This window comes from Arachis hypogaea, chromosome 5 (assembly GCF_003086295.3).
Source record: "Arachis hypogaea cultivar Tifrunner chromosome 5, arahy.Tifrunner.gnm2.J5K5, whole genome shotgun sequence".
Lineage (NCBI taxonomy): Eukaryota > Viridiplantae > Streptophyta > Magnoliopsida > Fabales > Fabaceae > Arachis > Arachis hypogaea.
Genome location: NC_092040.1, coordinates 58,973,579 through 58,990,421, shown reverse-complemented (window position 1 = coordinate 58,990,421; position 16,843 = coordinate 58,973,579). Strand labels below are relative to the sequence as shown.

The following is a 16,843-nucleotide window of genomic DNA, read 5'->3' as shown; positions in this document are numbered from 1 at the left end:
TCTATGGTCTCTAGAGTAGCCTAAGATTCCTTAGGTTCCTCAAATAGGAATTCCTTTTTGTCCAGAGGATGTCCCATGAGGTCTTCCTCACTGGGATTCACGTCCTCCTCCTCTTCTCTAGGTTCGACCACACCAAGTAAGGTTATGGCCTTGCACTCTCTTTTTGGATTCTCTTCTGTATTGCTTGGGAGAGTACTAGGAGGAGTTTCAGTGACTCTTTTACTCAGTTGGCCCACTTGTGCCTCCAAATCTCTAATGGAGGACCTTGTTTCATTCACGAATTTTAGAGTGGCCTTAGATAGATCAGAGACTATGTTTGCTAAGCTAGAGGGGTTTTGCTCAGAATTCTCTGTCTGTTGTAGAGAGGATGATGGAAAAGGCTTGATATTGCTAAACCTGTTTCTTCCACCATTATTAAAGCCTTGTTGAGGCTTTTGTTGATCCTTCCATGAGAAATTTGGATGATTTCTCCATGAAGGATTATAGGTGTTTCCATAGGCTTCACCCATGTAATTCACCTCTGCCATTGCAGGGTTCTCAGGATTATAAGCTTCTTCTTCAGAAGATGCTTCTTTAGTACTGGTGGAAGCATTTCGCAATCCATTCAGACTATGAGAAATCATATTGACTTGCTGAGTCAACATTTTGTTCTGAGCCAATATGGTATTCAGAGCATCAATTTCAAGAACTCCCTACCTCTAAGGCGTCCCATTACTCACAGGATTCCTTTTAGAGGTGTACATGAACTGGTTATTTGCAACGATTTCAATGAGTTCTTGAGCTTCTGCATGCATTTTCTTCAGGTGAATAGATCCACCTGCAGAATGGTCTAATGACATCTTAGACAATTCAGATAGACCATCATAGAATATATCCAGGATGGTCCATTCTGAGAGCATGTCAGAAGGACACTTTTTGGTGAGTTGCTTGTATCTTTCCCAAGCTTCATAGAGGGATTCACTTTCTTTCTGCCTGAAGGTTTGAACATCCACTCTAAGCTTGCTAAGCTTTTGAGGAGGAAAGAACTTGGCTAAGAAAGCCGTGACCAGCTTATACCAAGAGTTCGGGCTATCTTTAGGTTGAGAGTCCAACCAAATTCTAGCTCTGTCTCTTACAACAAAAGGAAAAAGCATAAGCTTATAGACCTCGGGATCAACTCCATTTGGTCTTAACAGTATCACAGATCTGCAAGAATTTAGTTAAGAACTGAAATGGATCTTCTGATGGAAGTCCATGAAACTTGCAGTTCTGTTGCATTAGAGAAACTAATTGAGGCTTTAGCTCAAAGTCGTTTGCTCCAATGGCAGGGATTGAGATGTTTCTTCCATGAAAATTGGAATTTAGTGCAGTGAAGTCACCAAGCATCTTCCTTGTATTGTTGTTGGGTTCGGCCACTACTTCTTTTTTGAGATTCTCTGTAAGGTTTTCTCTGGATTGTTGCGCTTTAGCTTCTCTTAGCTTCTTCTTCAAATTCCTTTCAGGTTTAGGATATGCTTCAACAAGAATGTCCTTGTCCTTGCTCCTGCTCATATGAAAAATAAGAGAACAGAAAATAATAGGGATCCTCTTTGCCCAAATATAGAGGTTCCTTTATGTGAGTAGAAGAGGAAAAGAATAGAAGGATGAGAAGAGAGAAGAAGAAAAATCCAAACACAGAGATAAGAGAAGGTTCAAATTATAAGAAGAAGAGAAGAGTGTTAGTGATTAAATAAATAAATAGAAGAAGATGAGAGAGAGGGTTTTCGAAAATAATTAAAAGGAAAAGGAAAAGTCAATTAGTTAATTGAAAAAGATTTGAAAATCAATTTTGAAAAGATAAGAAGTTAGAAAAGATTTTTGAAATCAAAATTTTAAAAAGATACAATTGAAAAAGATTTGATTGAAAAGATATGATTAAAAAGATATGATTGAAATTTATTTTGAAAAAGAAATTTAGAAAGATTTGATTTTGAAAATTAAAGTTAAGGACTTGACTTAACAAGAAACTAAAAGAGATGATTCTAAAATTTAAAGTTTGAATCTTTCTTAACAAGAAAGTAACAAACTTGAAATTTTTGAATCAAAACATTAGTTGTTAGTATTAATTTCGAAAAATATGAGGTAAAAAATAAGAAAAAGATTTTGAAAATCAATTTTAAAAAAATTTTGAAAATATAAAAGAAAAATGAAAAAGATTTGATTTTTGAAAAAGTTTTGAAAAGATAAGATTTTTAAAATTGAAATCTTGACTTGACTAACAAGAAACAACTTTTTTAATGAGTAAAATAAGGAAAAGATATTTTTTTATTTTTGAATTTTAATGTGGAAAGAGAAAATTAACAAAATGACTCAAGACATAAAAAATTAAGATCAAAACAAAGAAAACATGCAAGAACACTATGAATGTCAAGATGAACACCAAGAACACTTTGAAGATCATGATGAACATCAAGAACTTATTTTTGAAAAATTTTCAAGAAAAGAGAAACATACAAGACACCAAACTTAGAAATTTTCAATGTTTAAACTCTAAGGATTCAAAAATGTACATGAAAAACAAGAAAAGACACAAAACAAGAAAATTTCATGATCAAACAAGGAGACTTATCAATAATAACTTGAAGATCATGAAAAACACCATGCATGAGTTTTCAAAATTTTTTTAGAAAAATTAAAACATGCAATTGACACCAAACTTAAAAATTGACACTAGACTCAAACAAGAAACATAAAATATTTTTGATTTTTTTATTTTATAATTTTTTTGTATTTTTATTGTATTTATTTTTTTCGAAATTTCTTTTTGAAAAAGAAAATTAAGGAACTCAAAATTTTTAAAAAGGATTCCAGGAATCATGCAATGTTAGTCTAAAGCTTCAGTCTAAAAAGATTAGACATGGCTAGCCAAGCTTCAGCAAGACATTACATACAACAGCCAAATTGATGGGAATCAACTAGCTCCTGTGATGATAAAAGCATCATCTTGAAACTCTAGAATTCATTCTTAAAAATTCTGAAGAGCAAAATAAATAAAATAATTGTTATTAATCCACAAATCCTAGCTAACTTACCAAATTAATTGGTAAAAAGCTTGTGTTACTGGAAATAATAACAACTAACAACCTAAGAATTATCACTAAATGTTGGACATTATAGCTCTAGCAATCCATACACTCATTTTCCCAACCCAATGGGTGGAAATCTACCCCATAACTAAGATTGGCATTTCATCAAACACATAGAGGGCATAAACACAAAACATGGCAAAATTGGGAAAATGGTAAAAGCTATGAACCATAAATGATCAAAATTAATAAAGGCAACTCAACAAACATATAAAAGTCATCAAACATCAAATTAAACAACTAGGAATCAAAATTGTAAAACAATGTAAAGGTTGACAAATGAGATGAAAATAAAAGCAAGTGTAGAACAAGTGGTATAATAAAAGAGAGAATTAAAGAAATACTTACAATAAAATTGCTATAATCCCAAATAAAATCTTGAAGTATAAAATTCTACAAAACCCTAATGTAAACCCTAAGAGAGAATTTTCTATACTACCCTACTCCTACTCCTACTATGTAAAACTATGAAAAATTATGTCTAAATCCTAATGCCTTCATATGTCTTCAATTCACCTTGATATAGCACTTCCCATTCAGCATCAAGCCTTCCAAAACTAGGCCAAAGGCCTCCAAAATTGCGCAGCACGTGTTTTATTAATGTGTGTGCGTACACACACTTCGCTGAATGTTCTCCTGTTCGTACGTGCAGTTGGTTGTGCACACGCGGTACACGAAATTGCAATTACACTTTTGCAATTCCGCACAACTAACCAGCAAGTGCACTGGGTCGTCCAAGTAATACCTTACGCGAGTAAGGGTCGATCCCACGGAGATTGTCGGCTTGAAGCAAGCTATGGTTATCTTGTAACTCTTAGTCAGGATATCAATAATTATCAGATTTAATTGTGAAAAGTAAAAGAACATGAAATAAGTACTTGTTTTGCAGTAATGGAGAACAGGTTGAGGTTTTGGAGATGCTCTATCTTCTGAATCTCTACTTTCCTACTATCTTCTTCTTCATGCACGCAAGGCTCCTTCCATGGCAAGCTATATGTAGGGCTTCACCGTTGTCAATGGCTACCTCCCATCCTCTCAATGAAAACTTTCAACGCGCTCTATCACAGCACGGCTAATCATCTGTTGGTTCTCAATCAGGTTGGAATAGAATCTAGTGATTCTTTTGCGTCTGTCACTAACGCCCAGCCCTCAGGAGTTTGAAGCTCGTCACAGTCATTCAATCCTTGAATCCTACTCAGAATACCACAGACAAGGCTTAGACCTTCCGGATTCTCTTGAATGCCGCCATCAATTCTAGCTTATACCACGAAGATCCTGATTAAGGAATCTAAGAGATATCTACTCAATCTAAAGTAGAACGGAGGTGGTTGTCAGGCACACGTTCATAGGTGAGAATGATGATAAGTGTCACGGATCATCACATCCATCAAGTTGAAGAACAAGTGATATCTTAGAATAGAAGCAAGCGTGATTGAATGAAAAATAGTAGTAATTGCATTAATCCATCAAGAATTTTCAAAATTTTCAGGTTTAGTAATTGTGCTTATCTTCTTCCTGTGGAATTTTCAGAATTTCTTTTATTTCCTTTAGTTCCTCCAGATCAGGCTGAACATCTTTAAAGATGTCATCTAGCTCTGATTTGAGACTTTCATTTATATTGACCTCCTCCACCAAAGAGTCAATAATATCAGTGCTCATGCAGTCATTTGATGTGTTTGGATGCTGCATAGCTTTGACAACATTCAACTTGAACTCGTCCTCATTGACTCTCAGGGTTAATTCCCCTTTTTGGACGTCAATGAGGGTTCATCCAGTTGCTAGGAAAGGTCTTCCTAGAATGAGAGTTGCACTCTTGTGCTCCTCCATTTCTAGCACTACAAAGTTAGTGGGAAAGGCAAATGGCCCAACCTTGACAATCATGTCCTCAATTATGCCTGATGGATATTTAATGGAGCCATCAGCAAGTTGGAGACATATCCTGGTTGGTTTGACTTCTTCAGTCAAGCCAAGCTTTCTGATAGTGGATGCAGGTATTAAGTTGATACTTGCCCCAAGATCACATAGAGCTTTCTTGGTACAAGTACCCTCTAATGTGCATGGTATTATAAAGCTTCCAGGATCTTTATGCTTCTCTGGTAAGCTCTTTAATATGACTGCATTGCATTCTTCAGTGAGAAAAACTTTTTCAGTTTCTCTCTAATCCTTCTTATGACTTAAGATCTCTTTCATGAACTTAGCATAAGAGGGTATTTGCTCAAGTGCCTCTGCAAATGGAACCTTTATTTCAAGAGTCCTGAGATAGTCTGCAAAGCGAGCAAATTGTTTATCCTCTTCCGCTTGGCGGAGTTTCTGAGGATAAGGCATCTTGGCTTTATACTCTTCAACCTTAGTTGCTGCAGGTTTATTTCCTACAGAAGTGGTTGGAGAAGCCTGCTTAAGGGGGTTGTTATCAGCACTTGCAAGTGTCTGACCCCTTTGTGGCGTTTGAACGCCAGGATTAGGTGCTTTTTGGGCGTTTAACGCCAGATTGCAACCTTTTTCTGGCGTTTGAACGCCAGAATTGGCTACCCATTGGGCATTTAACGCCACTTTCTTACCCTTTTCTGGCGTTAGAACGCCAGAATCATTCCTTTCTGGGCTCTTACTGTCCTCAGAGGGATTTTGGGTAGTTGGTGGGTCATCCTCTGTCAGTTGTTCCTTTCTTAGCTTTCTGCTTCTTTGAGTTGATACATTCAATGTCTTCCTACTCCTTAATTTAATAGCTTGGCATTCTTCTGTTATCTGTTTAGATAGTTGCTGTCTTGTCTGATTTAATTGTGCTTCCATGTTCTTGTTAGCAATTTTAGTTTCTTGGAGCATCTCTTTAAATTCTGCTAACTGTTTTGTCATCATGAGTAATTGTTGATTAAGCTCAACCATCTGTTCTTGAGGGTTAGGATCAGTAGTTACTGCCATAGCTTCTTCTTTTATAGAGGACTCACTGCTTGAGTATAAATGTTGATTTCTAGTAACCGTATCTATGAGCTCTTGAGCCTCTTCAATCGTCTTCCTCATGTGTATAGATCTACCAGCTGAGTGGTCTAAAGACATCTAAGCTTTTTCTGTAAGCCCATAATAGAAGATGTCTAACTGTACCCACTCTGAAAATATTTCAGAGGGGCATTTCGTTAGCATACCTCTATACCTCTCCCAGGCATTATAAAGGGATTCATTATCCTCTTGTTTAAAGCCTTGGATGTCCAGCCTTAGCTGTGTCATCCTTTTTGGAGGGTAAAATTGATTCAGGAATTTGTCTGGTAACTGTCTACATGTTTTTATACTTGTTGTGGGTTGGTTATTCAACCATCTCTTAGCTTGATCTTTTACAGCAAATGGAAACAGTAATAATCTGTAGACATCCTGATCCACCTCTTTATCACGTACTGTGTCAGCAATTTGTAAAAACTGTGCCAGAAACTCAGTAGGTTCTTCCTGTGGAAGACCGGAATACTGGTAATTTTGCTGCACCATGATAATGAGTTGAGGATTTAGCTCAAAACTGCTTGCTTTGATGGGAGGTATACAGATGCTACTCCCATATGCAGCTGTAATGGGGTTAGCATATGACCCCAAAGTCCTTCTGGACTGCTCAATTCCACTTAGGTCAATGATGGAGAAAGGAAGATGATGTGGATTGCAAGTAAATTATATTTTTATTTTTTTATTTTTTATTTAATTAAAAGTGACCGAAAATATTAAAATAAAATAAATGGAAAATAAAATAAAATTTCGAAAACTAAAAGAAAATAAAATCAAAGCAAATTGAAAACTAAATTAATTAATTACTTAAAAATATTTTGGAATTAGCAATTAAGAAGATATGATTGAAAATTATTTTGAAAAAGATATGATTGAGGAGATATGATTGCAATAAAAAGATATGATTGAAGAAATTAAAAAGATTTGATTTTTGAAAAAGATTTGAAGAAAAATCAATTTTTAAAATTAGAATTTTGACTTGACTAAAAAAATATGATTTTGAAGATATTTGACTAATTTAAAGCAAAATTTCGAAATTTATGAGCAAAATAAGGGAAAGAGAAAAACAACAAAATAACACTAAACTTAGAAATTTTAGATCAAAACAAAGAGAACAACAAGAAAACTTTGAATGTCAATATGAACACCAATAACACTTTGAAGATCAAGATGAACACCAAGAACAAATTTTTGAAAATTTTTAAGTAAATAAAAGCACAAAAGACACCAAACTTAAAATTTGAAACTAAACTCTAATAAAAGACTCTAAACCAACAACATTAAAATATTCCTAATCTAAGCAACAAAATAAACCGTCAGTTGTCCAAACTTGAACAATCCCCCGGCAACGGCGCCAAAAACTTGGTGCACAAAATTGCAATCACACTTTTGCAATTCCGCACAACTAACTAGTAAGTGCACTGGGTCGTCCAAGTAATACCTTACGAGAGTAAGGGTCGATCCCACGGAGATTGTCGGCTTGAAGCAAGCTATGGTTATCTTGTAACTCTTAGTCAGGATATCAATAATTATCAGATTTAATTGTGAAAAGTAAAAGAACATAAAATAAGTACTTGTTTTGCAGTAATGGAGAACAGGTTGAGGTTTTGGAGATGCTCTATCTTCTGAATCTCTGCTTTTCTACTGTCTTCTTCTTCATGCACGCAAGGCTCCTTCCATGGCAAGCTGTATGTAGGGCTTCACCGTTGTCAATTGCTACCTCCCATCCTCTCAGTGAAAATGTTCAACGCGCTCTGTCACAGCACGGCTAATCATCTGTCGGTTCTCAATCAAGTTAGAATAGAATCCAGTGATTCTTTTGCATCTGTCACTAACTTCTAGCCCTCAGGAGTTTGAAGCTCGTCACAGTCATTCAATCCTTGAATCCTACTCAGAATACCACAGACAAGGCTTAGACCTTTCGGATTCTCTTGAATGCCGCCATCAATTCAAGCTTATACCACGAAGATCCTGATTAAGGAATCTAAGAGATATCTACTCAATCTAAAGTAGAACGGAGGTGGTTGTCAGGCACATGTTCATAGGTGAGAATGATGATGAGTGTCACGGATCATCACATCCATCAAGTTGAAGAACAAGTGATATCTTAGAATAGAAGCAAGCGTGATTGAATGAAAAACAGTAGTAATTGCATTAATCCATCAAGACACAGCAGAGCTCCTCACCCCCAACCATGGGGTTTAGAGACTCATGCCGTAGAAGATACAATGAGAAATGTGTAATGTGTCATGAGGTGAAGATACAATGTCAAAAGGTCCTATTAATAGTGAACTAGTAACCTAGGGTATACAGAAATGAGTAAATGACGTAAAAATCCACTTCCAGGGTCCACTTGGTTGTGCTTGGGCTGAGCATTAAAGCTTTTCATGTGTAGAGACTTTTCCTGGAGTTAAACGCTAGCTTTTGTGCCAGTTTGGGCGTTTAACTCCAATTTTTGTGCCAGTTCCAGCGTTAAACGCCGGGAATTCTGGAGATGATTTGCAACGCTAGTTTGGGCCATCAAAACTCAGGAAAAGTATGGACTATTATACATTGCTGGAAAGCCCAGGATGTCTACTTTCCAACGCAATTAAGAGCGCGCCAATTGGGCTTCTATAGCTCCAGAAAATTCACTTCGAGTGCAGGGAGGTCAGAATCCAACAGCATCTGCAGTCCTTTTTCAGCCTCTAAATCAGATGTTTGCTCAGGTCCCTCAATTTCAGCCAGAAATTACCTAAAATTATAGAAAAACACACAAACTCATAGTAAAGCCCAGAAAAGTGATTTTTAAATAAAAACTAATAAAAACATACTAAAAACTAACTAAAATGTACTAAAGACATACTAAAAACAGTGCCAAAAAGCGTATAAATTATCCGCTCATCAACATGCACACATGCTAATTTTCTTCTTGTGCTATCTGATGACAAGTCATCATATACCCATTTTGTCAAGCTAATTTCACTTGTTTCACTAGTTTTTATGCACTTTCTTGCATCCTAAGTAAGTAATTTGGAATGAAAATGCATAACTTCTTTAAATCAAACAATCACCATTAAATTGATGCTAAATCATGAGGTTTGAGCTAAAATTAATTGATTTTTAATGATTTATAAACCTTATGAGTTTAGAGATACTTTGATTGGTTGTTTTGGTTTCTTGTAGGTGAAGAAAGGAAGAAAAGAAGAAAAACGTGGCTTAAGAAGTGTAACCATAGGAGGAGAAGTGTGGTGCAACATAGAAGGAGGAAGGGCACACTGCCCTCCACAAGGGCACACTGCGCTCCAAGAGAGCAGCATAGTGAACCAAGCTTCCAAAGAAATTCTGCCCTGCCCTCTTCAAGAGCAATATCGGGCTCATCAAAGAAATAAATTCAAGGAAAAAGCTTACCAAAGCTTGCCACAAGGTTCGAACTCATGAGCAAGGGGGAGTGGGGGAGCGCTACTCACAAAGGAAAATAAGCCAAAAATTGGCCGAAATGCTCCCAGTAAGTCTCGAACACGGAGGCTTCACTAAGAAAGCAAGGAAGCTGCACCACTTGAGCGCTACCCTGATGATGTCCAAGACTTGGCACGCGAAATATTTCAGGCGCACCATGCAACTCTGCCCTGCCCTCCACAAGGGCAAGGCAGCATCATCTTGAACGCACCAAGCACGCACGCACGAGACCGCATGCACCATTTCCTGCTCTGCCCTCCACAAGGGCAGGGCAGCCTCCTGGAAGCTACTTTCTCATGGGCTGAAAATTGGATTAAAAATCCAATTTAATTCATTTCTTCACCAAATCAAAAGCCCATCAAAATTTCAAAATCCAAGAATAGAAAGTGTATAAATAGGAGCTAGTTTTATGTAATTGGGAGCTGGAGACTTTATTTTTGAATTTTCCTTTCTACTTGCATTTTAATTTTGAACTTTGGAATATCTTAGAGAATTGGTAAGGAGAATTGATCTCTCTTCTTCCTGGTTCCTGCTTGAGCACTCTTTACTTTTCTTGCTTTGGATCTTGGGTGAAGAATTGAAGAACATCTGTTTCAATCTCACCTTGAGATCTCTTCTTTAATTTTCTGCATAATTGAATTCTACTTTCTGTTCATTTCTTCTTCTTCTGTGATTTCTGCAATTTGCTTTCCTTTATTTCTTTTGCAATTGTTCTTGTTGGATCAAGGAAGGATTTGAGATCTAGACTTGTTATCTAGTCTCCTCCACTCCTAAGATCTTCAATCACTTTTAATTTGCTGCAACTTAAGCATTGCTTTTCTGTTCTAAATTCTTCAAGGCATTTTACTCTTCTGTTTGAGATTTACTTCACTGCAATTCGATTTTCTCTTTTATGTTTAATGCAATTTACCTTTGCTGGTTTAAATTCTGCAATCCCAACTCCCAATTCCTTTTATGATTCAAGCAATTTACATTTCTTGCACTCTAAGCTTCAGTTATTTACATTTCTTGCAATCTAAGTTTCTGCACTTTATCTTGCAATTTAAGCTTCAGTTTCCTTTACTCTCCTGCTCTTTAATTTACTGCAATTCTCCCCTCTCCCTTTACATTCCAAGCAATTTAGTTTCTGTTAATGATAAACCACTCAACCAATACTTGATTCGCTTGACTAAATCAACCACTAAACTAAAATTGCTCAATCCTTCAATCCCTGTGGGATCGACCTCACTCCCGTGAGTTTTATTACTTGATGCAACCCGGTACACTTGCCAGTGAGTTTTGTGTTGGATCGTTTTCCATACATCACTTACGCACGCTTGCTTGTGCGCACACACGCGCGGCTGTGTGCTTCCTTCTTGTTTTCTTCATGTTTTCTCCTATTTGTACATGCTTCCTTCCACTTTTGCATATCCATTCTTGCCTCTTTGATCTGAATTCACTCAACAAACATTTAACGGTATCGGATGGAATAAAAGTGGGATTATTTTGCTCAATTTAAGCATAAAAATTCATGTTTTAACATTTTGGTTCAATTTAGGGATCAAACACAAAAGTATGCTATTTTGGTGCTTAAGTGTAGGTTTATGTGATGAAATCCACTCAAATCAAGCCAAAATATCTCAAATATGGACTTATCAGGGCCTCATCATCATCTTCAGGGGCAGTTATAATTTTTCTATCCTCCACGACATTATCCAAACTGAATAAAGAGAGGTCGGCATCTGGAGCCAGAACCCAAACTTGGGCCTTCAGATTTTCATACATAACAGTCATGCTGCCTACCATATGGCCCTGAAGCTCAGCATAGTCATCATAGGCAGACTAAAGCCTCTACTTAGTCTCCAAGAGTTCGCCATAAGTCCGGCTATAGCTCTCCTTGGCCTTTTTCGCCATCTCCTCGGCCATATTGGTAGTCGCCTCTGCAGTGGTAGCCCAAGCCTTCTCCCTCTCTGCATCAAGCTCCAATTTGACAACCTTGGCCTCAAACTCATCCTTCAAAATCTTCATCCTATCCCAATCAACCTTGGCATCCTCTAAAAAGGCCTTAGTAGCACGGACCGGAGACTCCTTGACAACATAGGACAAGGCTGCACTGAGATTGGCCATCCGAACAATGTTGCTTGAAATAAAATCATGATGGTGGAGGATCGACACGTCATCAAGAGGAACCTTACCATAAGGGGCAATCAGCTCTGTGGCAAAAGCCACACCATCAAATTCCTTGTCATCCAAATCATAAGGGCTGACAGTCTTCGGCTTCTTGGGAGGATGACCTGCTGAAGTAGGAGAGGAGGCAACACCAGAGGTCACCATGGGCAGATCATTAGAAATCATCCGAACTCGAGGGGTCAGGATGACTTTCCTCGGCCCCTGAGGATCAGATTCTGGCTTCTTTGGAGGTAGTCGTGAAGACCCCTCCCCCGACGTCTTCCTCGACAAATTGGACGCAGCCACTGCCTTCTTCGCCTTGCGAAATAGCTTAATTGAATCTGAAGAGCTCACCATCTCTGAAAGGAAGTCAGGAAAATAGTTACATAGTAGATAATGACAATATCGCAACCAATAAAAGAAAATTTTCTATGAAAAAAGAGGTCGAATGCTACCTAGCTCGAAACGGAAGAGGGGAGGATCTCGTAGAAATCTCTTCGTATCCAGGTGAGCAGGCTCCCCCCAATGCTCATCTAAAACACCCACAAAATCCCTCTCTACTTAATCTAAACTCTCCCAGGGATACTTAAGAACTATTGGATCTTTCTGCCACCATAAGGGGAAAGTCGACTCATCGTTTTCGTCCAGAAAGAATTGGCGGACATCCTCAACAGCTCGAACTTTAAAATAAAAATTCTTAAAGTTCCAAAAAGAGTCATCAAACATAGAAAACACTTTTCTACCCTGGGTAGCCCGAAAGGAGATCCAAAAAGCCTTCTTCTTGGCCACCCCCGGTTTGGTCAGCACAAACAAGAAAAGGAAAAGGTGTAAAGTAGGTTGGATACCCAGCTCTTGGCACAACAGCTGGAAGATCTTCATAAAAGCCCAAGAATTCGGGTGAAGCTGCGATGGGGCCACATTACAGTTCCACAAGAGTTCAGTTTCGAAAGCAGTAAAAGGAAGGGTAATACCTAGTTGGCTGATGAGCGGATAATTTGTACGCTTTTTGGCATTGTTTTTAGTATGTTTTTAGTATAATCTAGTTAGTTTTTAGTATATTTTTATTAGTTTTTAGCTAAAATTCACTTTTCTGGACTTTACTATGAGTTTGAGTGTTTTTCTGTGATTTCAGGTATTTTCTGGCTGAAATTGAGGGACCTGAGCAAAAATCTGATTCAGAGACTGAAAAGGACTGCAGATGCTGTTGGATTCTGATCTCCCTGCACTCGAAGTGGATTTTCTGGAGCTACAGAAACCCAATTGGCGAGCTCTCAACGGCGTTGGAAAGTAGACATCCTGGGCTTTCCAGCAATATATGATAGTCCATACTTTGCCCAAGCTTTGATGGCCCAAACCGGCGTTCAAAATCACCTTCAAGATTTCCAGCGTTAAACGCCGGAACTGGCACCCAAATGGGAGTTAAACGCCCAAACTGGCACTAAAGCTGGCGTTTAACTCCAAGAAGAGTCTCTACACGAAAATGCTTCATTGCTCAGCCCAAGCACACACCAAGTGGGCCCGGAAGTGGATTTTTATGTCATTTACTCATCTCTGTAAACCTTAGGCTACTAGTTCTCTATAAGTAGGACCTTTTACTATTGTATTTGTAGACTTGGATAGCTATCTTCACTTTTATGCTATCTTAGATCATTGGGAGGCTGGCCTCACGGCCATGCCTAGACCTTGTTCTTATGTATTTTCAACGGTGGAGCTTCTACACACCATAGATTAAGGTGTGGAGCTCTACTGTACCTCGAGTATTAATGCAATTACTATTGTTCTTCTATTCAATTCCGCTTGTTCTTGTTCTAAGATATCACTTGTTCTTCAACTTGATGAATGTGATGATCCGTGACACTCATCATCATTCTCACCTATGAACGTGTGACTGACAACCACCTCCGTTCTACATTCGATTGGGTGAATATCTCTTGGATTCCTGATTGCACGATGCATGGTTGATCGCCTGACAACCGAGTGCTCGCCTGACAACCGAGCCAACCATTCCGTGAGATCAGAGTCTTCGTGGTATAGGCTAGGACTGATGGCGGCATTCAAGAGAATCCGGAAGGTCTAACCTTGTCTGTGGTGTTCTGAGTAGGATTCGATGATTGAATGACTGTGACATGCTTCAAACTCCTAGCAGGCGGGGCGTTAGTGACAGACGCAAAAGAATCGCTGGATTCTATTTCGGCCTGACCGAGAACCGACAGATGATTAGCCATGCTGTGACAGAGCATAGGAACGTTTTCACTGAGAGGATGGGAGGTAGCCACTGACAACGGTGAAACCCTACATAAGCTTGCCATGGAAAGGAGTAAGAAGGATTGGATGAAGACAGTAGGAAAGCAGAGATACGGAAGGGAAGGCATCTTCATGCGCTTATCTGAAGTTCCTACCAATGAATTACATAAGTACCTCTATCTTTATCTTCATGTTTTTATGCGTTCATCACCATATCCATTTGAGTTTGCCTGACTAAGATTTACAAGATGACCATAGCTTGCTTCATACTAACAATCTCCGTGGGATCGACCCTTACTCGCGTAAGGTTTATTACTTGGACGACCCAGTGCACTTGCTGGTTAGTTGTGCGAAGTTATGTAATGCCATGGTATTGAACACCAAGTTTTTGGGGTTCATGACCGGGGATTATGAGAGTTGTGAAAAGTATTGTTCACAATTTCGCGCACCAAGTTTTTGGTGCCGTTGCCGGGGATTGTTCAACTTTTGAGCAAGCTTTTGGTCCGGTAACATCAGTGCCAAGATCCGGCAACAGCACCAAGTTTTTGGCGCCATTGCCGGGGATTGTTCGAGTTTGGACAACTGACGGTTCATCTTGTTGCTTAGATTAGGTATTTTTCTTCAGAGTTCTTAAGAATGAATTCTAGTGTTTCAAGGTGATGTTCTTATCATCACCAAAGCTGATTGATCTTCATCAATTTAGCTCTTGAATGCAATGTTCTGCTGAAGCTTGGCTGACCATGTCTAATCCCTTTAGACTGAAGCTTTAGACTAAACATTGCATGATTCCTGGAATTCTCATTAAGAATTTTGATACCTTTATCTTCTTTTTCCACTTAATTTTCGAAAATCACAAAAAAATTTTACAAAATCATAAAATCCAAAAAAATATTGTATGTTTCTTGTTTGAGTCTAGTGTCTCATCTTAAGTTTGGTGTCAATTGCATGCATTCATTCATGTGTCTTAGTGATCTTCAAGTAATTCTTGATGATTTCTTACTCTGATCTTTGAATTCTCTTGACTTGAGTGTTTGTGTGTCTCATGTGCATTCTCATACAAACTGCTAAGTTTGGTGTCTTGCATGCATTGTTATTTGATTCTTGTTGCATTTTGATTTTTCCTCATTATTAAAAATCCAAAAATATTTTTTAATTTGTGTCTTCTCAAGTCAATAATACAGAGAGTTGAAGATTCAGAACATACAGCAGAGGAATTATACAGAAAAAGCTGGGCGTTCAAAACGCCCAGTGAAGAAGGACAGACTGGCGTTTAAACGCCAGCCAGGGTACCTGGTTGGGCGTTTAACGCCCAAAAAGGTATAGTTTTGGGCGTTAAACGCCAGAATGTGCACCATTCTGGGCGTTTAACGCCAGGATGGCACAAGGGGGAAGATTCTGTTTTTCAATGCAATTTTTTTTCAGTTTTTCAAAATCTTTTCAAAATCAAATCTTTTTCAAATCAATTTTTCAATCAAATCTTTTTCAAAATCAATTTCTTTCCATTTTCAAAAATACTTGCTATCAATTGATGATTTGATTCAACATTTCAAGTATGTTGCCTTTTCTGTTGAGAAAGGTTTAATGTTTGAATCATATCTTTTCTTGTTAGCCAAGTTTTTAATTTTCAAAATCAAATCTTTTTAAAATGTTTTTCAAATCATATCTTCTCAATCACATCTTTTTTAAAACTAATCATATCTTCTTAACCACATCTTTTTCAAAATAATTTTCAATCAAATCTCTTTGATTTCTAATTTCAAAATCTTTTCCAAAAATCACTTTATTTTTTTTCCTACTTTCATTTTCGAAAAATAAGTAATGTTTTTCAAAAATGTTTTCAAAATTTTTACTTAATTTTCGAAAATCACTTCCCTTCTTCTCACATCCTTCTATTTATGGACTAACACTATTCCTTAATGCAAAATTCGAACTCCATCTCCTTTGATAAGTTCGAATTTTCTACTTCTGTCTTCTACTCTTCTTTTCCTCTGACACTTCAAGGAATCTCTATACTGTGACATAGAGGATTCCACATTTCTTGTTCTCTTCTCTCTCATATGAGCAGGAGCAAGGACAAAGGCATTCTTGTTGAGGCTGATCCTGAACCTGAAAGGACCTTGAAGAGAAAGCTAAGAGAAGCCAAAGCACAACTCTCTTTAGAGGGCCTGACCGAATTCTTCAAAGGAGAAGAACACATGGCAGCTGAAAACAACAATGCCAACAATGCAAGGAAGGTGCTGGGTGACTTTACTGCACCTACTCCCGATTTCTATGGGAGAAGCATCTCTATCCCTGCCATTGGAGCAAACAACTTTGAGCTTAAGCCTCAATTAGTTTCTCTAATGCAACAGAATTGCAAGTTCCATGGACTTCCACTGGAAGATCCTCATCAGTTTTTAGCTGAGTTCTTGCAAATCTGTGACACTGTCAAGACTAATGGGGTTGACCCTGAGGTCTACAGACTTATGCTATTCCCTTTTGCTGTAAGAGACAGAGCTAGAACATGGTTGGACTCACAACCTAAAGAAAGCCTGGACTCTTGGGAAAAGCTAGTCAATGCCTTCTTGGCAAAGTTCTTTCCACCTCAAAAATTGAGTAAGCTTAGAGTGGAAGTCCAAACCTTCAGACAGAAGGAAGGAGAATCCCTCTATGAAGCTTGGGAAAGATACAAACAATTAATCAGAAAATGTCCCTATGACATGCTTTCTGAATGGAGCATCATAGGAATTTTCTATGATGGTCTCTCTGAACTATCCAAGATGTCCTTGGATAGCTCTGCTGGAGGCTCTCTTCATCTGAAGAAGATGCCTACAGAAGCTCAAGAGCTAATTGAAATGGTTGCAAATAACCAATTCATGTACACTTCTGAAAGAAATCCTGTGAACAATGGGACTAGTTAGAAGAAAGGAGTTCTTGAGATTGACACTCTG

General features: G+C 38.0%; 1 non-coding gene across 1 annotated transcript; it reads right to left on the bottom strand.

Annotated features, from left to right (window-relative positions):
• Positions 1-16,510: 16,510 nt before the first annotated feature.
• Positions 16,511-16,618, bottom strand: LOC112804776 (small nucleolar RNA R71). Its single transcript, XR_003203393.1, has one exon. It is a non-coding gene; the product is annotated as a small nucleolar RNA R71 (small nucleolar RNA).
• Between the last annotated feature and the right edge of the window lie 225 nt (positions 16,619-16,843).